We start from the raw sequence: 6,000 nt of genomic DNA, 5'->3' as shown, positions 1-6,000 counted from the left end.
AAAAAGGACCACTTCTGTTTAAAGATAACAAAAGTTTGTATAGTGTTATAAAGAATAAAGATAAAGACTTGTGTTAAACTGCATCTGATTGTGAATATATATATATTGGTGAGTGTGTGGGAATAATTGAGTGAAGTTTTCCTCTATAATACTGAGATTCCTCATAAAGACACCCAAAGAACAAAATAAAACAACAAATATATATATATATAACAACCCTCCCAACAAGTGACATCATAAAGCAGGACATATAATAACATCTAAGACATGGCAGGCGGGAAAGTCGGGGTACTTACAGCTCTTTGGGAGATTATAAAAGGATACAGAGAGGCAAGGTCCACCATCACAACTTCTTATGCCAATTGCCGTCTTGTTCCAAAGCAGGGAAAGGTAGTACACTGGAAGCATTTCAGTCAAGAGATAAGGAATGGTGGAGTGAAGCTCCGTTAGTGATGATCTCCTTTGGCATGAGGTTCGAGGTAGCCCAAGTGGAAATTAGAGAAGGTCCTCCAATGGTCTGACCTCTGCTGGAGCTGAACAGCAGAAAGCTGCAAGTTGGCTCCCTGTAGGCCTATTTGGTCCCTTCAACCATTGGATTAGCCCACCAAATCACATATTAGACATTGGGGTAGGAAGCAACAGATTCTGGCGGGCAACAAAAGCAAAAGGGTGTGTGCATGGGCCACAGGGTCTAAAGAAGTGCATTAGCTGGGGACATGGAGCAGAGCTCCCCAGACAGTTGGCTCCCTCTAGGATTCACTGTTATTTTGTGTACTCTGGAGAATCTGGGTCAACGCATGTACTAGCCATAATATCTGGCTCTGTGTTTTGTAAGTCCCCTTGCCTCAAATTATGTGTCAGCTTTTGACCATAGGAAGGAACAGGAAGGAACCCACTCATATTTAGCTTTAAGCTATAGATACCTTGTACCAGAATTAATACTTTTATAAATGAATGGCAGTAGTCAAGGAGAATCTTTAATGCATATTGGTTACAATGGTTACCTGACTCTGTATTTATGTGGCATATGAGTATGCAAAATATACACTTCCATGCATGTATTGAAAGACAAGATCAATATAGTTTCCTGCTGAATCATGTAGTTTGGGGTTGGTTTCAAAGCAAAGCCCATATCAGAACACTCTTACCTTTGACTTGATATTTTGAGTGGAGATGTACATCACAAATCCTGTGAAGGATATGTAAGCAATGTAAGTCAGGTTCCTGGAAGTCTTGAATTTATTTCTCCCCCACACTACTTTGAGGCACTTTTATGGCAGCAGCAGTTAGCTGTTCCCAAACCAGTGATGTTTCACCATAATGGTGCTTTACTAGTTTCTTCCTGTGTTAACTCATAGCACTTGTAACAATCACATGTGAATCCCAGGCCTGCATTTTGAGGCTATGTGTATATATGTTTTTCAATAAAACACTTGTTACAAGAGTGTGTCTTCAGTTTCTTAGCAGTCCCTTAACAACTTAGAACGTGCTTAGTCTTGGGGTTGGGCCTTTACTCAAAAAATGTAGGTAACAAGAAACTAAATCCCCATTCAAGCCTGATTATGAAGCGCTTACGCAGGAGCACTACAAGGATCTGTCTACATTTTAAAAAGTCATTAAATAGTAAAACTGTCAAGACTATATGACAATTCACCTGCCACATAAAAATGCTGAATGTGTGAGATATGAGGTTCTTTAGCTTTTATTTTCAGTTCAGCAGGAGACCAAGACTCACGACTCCTTCCCTTTGTTTCCCTTTCATACCTTGGCAGGAAAGGAGTTGTAATAGGAAAGAAAATCGTTATCAATTTTTGTACAAAGCAAATCTATAATTATTATAGGAAAACTTCTTTTAAGGCTCTTGAGGGATAATTTGTAAGACCTCTGAGATGAAATGTCCTGCATATAAAGCTATTATAGTTCTTACGGAGGTTCCTAGCTGTCACTTCCTTGAGACTCTCAAGATATCCTTGAATGCCAGAAAGGCAATAGCAATATTCTGGATGCAAAAGGGAATTACATTCCTCATTTTTGTAAACAGAGTTCATGCTGTTCCAGTGTTAGATCCTGGAACAAGTGGGTGTAGTGACTTCCTTAGGATTAAAATACATACTCTGGCAATATTTTGGAATATAGCTATCCAAAATAGTGAACCAACAATGTTAACAGTATTCTGAGATAATGAGGGACAAATTAATGAGTTGAATCTTTAAAATGACATATGCTACTCAATGTTTAAATAGCTCCTGTATAACAAGACATCACTTCTGCAGTTGACAGCATGTGGGCAGACTGCAGGACCCACACATGAAGATAATGAAATCAGTGTTGAGGTGCCAGTCCACCTTCACACTATCAATTGCAGGACCAGAGTTTCAAGTTCTTAATCCTACATTCCTTTTGATACTAAATGGCTTAGAAATGTAGGACAAGATCCCTAGAGCTCTCTCAAACCTTAGTCAAATTTTACTTCTCTCAATTTTAATAGGAATTCACAAAAGGAATCAATGTAAACACTGCACAGTGTGTAAAGTAATGTAGATAGACAAATTCTGCCTTTAGGGAAGCCCTATGAATTCTGAGGTCATCTTGTGAGAGTGAACGTGGGGTATTCAGAAAAGATGATAAGGGGAATGATCATAGTTATTCTAATCAATACATTCCTTTGTATAATAACAAAAGGAACTCAAAGGCAAGCAAAACTTTTCCAAGTTGCCTAAATATGTCATTGTTTTGTTATGTAATATACAAATATTACCATTATGATATATGGGGATCTCCTAATTTAACATCTTATTTTTTTTATGTCAATACCTATGTTATGCTCATGAAGTTCCTCAAGGATCCTCATCTCTGGTTTATTCATTGCTTTTAAGCAAGGTGAGTAATATATTTTAGTGCTGTGTTAAAGTGGTGCAGAGATAAAATGTTCTAAACAATTTCAACCATAGCTAAACAAGAAGAAAATTATTCAGATGTATCCAATTAAACCATTGTCATGACTAAGACATTGACAATCAATTCTACAGGAAGATCCCACAAGCTCACCTTTTACCTATCTCTGAATGTAAGCACACATACAGTTGGGTATGTGGAGAAAGAATGAGCTGGCTGAAATACAGAATTACTACCATAGAAACTCTTTGCAAGTAGGGGGAAAATCATCTTGATTCAAACAATAAAACTATAGTTTTCCTAAGCTACAATTTGTGAAAATTTCAGTCATGGGGACAACCAGAACAGAATGTTTTGTCTTTTGGGTTTGTGCCTGGAAGGTTTTTGAGACATTTTCCAGGTTGTTCTGCTGAGAATCTGCTTCTCCATCTCAAAGGCATTAAGCCTCCCTGCCTCACTCTCCTACCCTTGCATCAGCTGTGTGGAAGCCTACCTTAAAGGCTTTTGTACATTTGTTTTAAAAATCAAGTTGACAAAGGCCTTCCAGGTGGGCAGCTGGGAAGCTGCCATGTCAGTTCTCCCAAAAGAAAATCTTTCTGATAGAAAATTGTCAACTCCATCCTTTCTACATGCTTGATAAGCCAGGACAAAAAATAAAATAAAAAAATTAAAAGAACTTTGAGGCTCCTACATTGTAGGAGGAAAAATATGCTCCTCAATATGTACAATGATGTATTTTGACAGTTTCTTATGACCTGGGAAGGGAAGGAATTCTGCTTGTGCTGCTGCTAATGTTCTAAGAAGTTTTTAGTCATTAGAAGCTCACACATGTTTGCTAAGACGCCTGTGGAATCTATTTCACTTTTTGCTGATATGCAGTAGACAAAGTGGTAAATTCCTGCTGCACAGAGCTGGTCTATCATTTGGTTTATATAACTGTATACAGTATTATTTTGAATAATAGTCTTCAAAATAAAGGGAAAGATTGACTTAGTTGCTGCTTTTTTCACATAATTGCTTCATGGACATAATGAGCTGTCCTTACATAAAGCCGTTGTTTCAAAAAAAGAGAGAAAAAAGGCACTATATGAAGTAATGCAGGCTTCGAAGTGGAAAATAAGTATATATCTTTTTACATTTCCAGCAGGGAGCCATCATTTTATAATTCTTCCCATCATGTCATCATTTCCCATAATATTCCATAATGACCACCTGGCACAATGAAATAATGAAATGTTGACTCTGCTGAATATTTAAAGAGGGTTATACTTTTATCAGTGAGGAAGGCTATAATTCGTTCATATTGAAGCTCTTCTTGGTAAAATGAAGTTGCAAATCATAATTACTTTATTCAAGCATAGCTTGGGAAATAAAAAGGAGTTTGTTGCTTTGCTTTTGTATTAAAGAAGCATCAAAGGTGCCTGGAGACAAGCATTCTTTTACTGAATCAGGTCCCTAGTTTGCCTTATTGACAGGCCTGAGTAAAGGCCAACTTCCATAATATTTAAACTAGTGCTAAAATTTCTCCACTAAGAAAACGTGACTGTTTTCTAACAATCAGCCAGATTCATCACAGGGTAGTAGGCGAATGGTTTTTTTTCAAATTAATTTGCTCTTAACTGTTATATATCTACTTTTAAATTTAATAAATTGTTGTGATAAATACAAGGTTTTGATATTTTAATTAAAGCAGCTTTAGCTATACTTTGAAAGATGCCCTAAGATGGAGAAATTGTAAGTTACCTTACCATAAATGGCACCACTGAGAGCTATGTCCCATGATCTCAAATACATAGAGCAAATTGGGAGCAAAAGGACTTAAAACAGCCTTGAAATCTCTAGGGTTGCCTGTATTCCACTCTGGTCTCCTCACATAACCTACAGCACCTTAAGGGCTGCTTTAATTCACTCCAGTTGTCACTGACCCTAAGGAACTACTACATTTGATACAAATTGACAGGGTGCAGTAGAATTCTGGTCATGCTGTTCAGGAAGTGTAGCATAGTATTTCAGATACACATTATAAAATAATTTCTCTGCGCTAAAGTAAAACAGCCATATTGCAGGTTGGATTTTGAGTGTTTTGTACCATACCACCTTGTTCAGTATAACATAAAATAAAATACAATAAAACAACCTTGGTCATGGTCAACAATTGACAACCTCCTTCCTATAAAAGCTGTGGATCTGAGAGACAAAGGAAAAAAATTCCAGTTCACACATGCACTATATAGACATTTTTGATTTAGCACTAAAATCAGTGAAAATTTTATTCTAATGGAGCATGCTTGAGACTCATACAGAGTTATTGAATGTACTTATTTCACCTAGTACCCACAATAGGATTGTTTATGTGCCAGATCCACAGATTAGCTAATCATATTCCTCCCATTCTAAGGACTCAGTTATGAAGCTAAACTTTCCCCATTGGTTTCTGGCTCCTGGCCAGGCACTGGAACTGAGAGGAGAGATTCTGTCTCTCTTGTACTCACAATGATCTACCTGTTGACAACCAGGCCTTATGAGAAGAAAGTTGCCTGATTTAAATGCAGACAAAATAACAGCTGCTTTAGGGATGGAGATTTTAAAAGGTTAGGATAAGAGGTCTGAATGAAACTAGGACTATCTGGTTATGGAAACAAGTGTTAGGAGCTGGGTGGGTAAAAGTGAGTAGAAGGGAGCCATAGGGAGGCTGGAACTGATTGGGCAACAGAACTGGGAAATGAGAAAAGAAATGTATCGATACTGGAAAAGCAGCTGGAGGGGAGAGTGACTGCCTAGACATGGAAATTGGGACTAGGAGCTAATATAGGAGAGAACGGGGGAAGGGGAGACAAATCTGAGGTAGGGTGTGCAATAATCACTAGCTTCAAGTCATGCAAGCAGTGGGAAGCCATTGAATCCACTTTGATATCAGACATGAGCACCCTTGCCGACTACTTCCATAAATGGCACCTAAGTAACAACCAAGTGAAGAAAGAAATAAAAGTCAAGATTGGTGACCAGACAGTTGAACTTTGTTACACTGTTATGTATTTAGGAGTCAAGTTGGACCAGGTCCTAACCTACTGCCAGCATCTAGAAGAGGTCCACAGTAAGGTTAAC

This window comes from Crocodylus siamensis, chromosome 1, assembly GCF_052110815.1.
Source record: "Crocodylus siamensis isolate JL-2025a chromosome 1, ASM5211081v1, whole genome shotgun sequence".
Taxonomy (NCBI): Eukaryota; Metazoa; Chordata; order Crocodylia; family Crocodylidae; genus Crocodylus; species Crocodylus siamensis.
The sequence above is the reverse complement of the archived record's forward strand: the minus strand, read 5'-3'. Positions refer to the sequence as shown.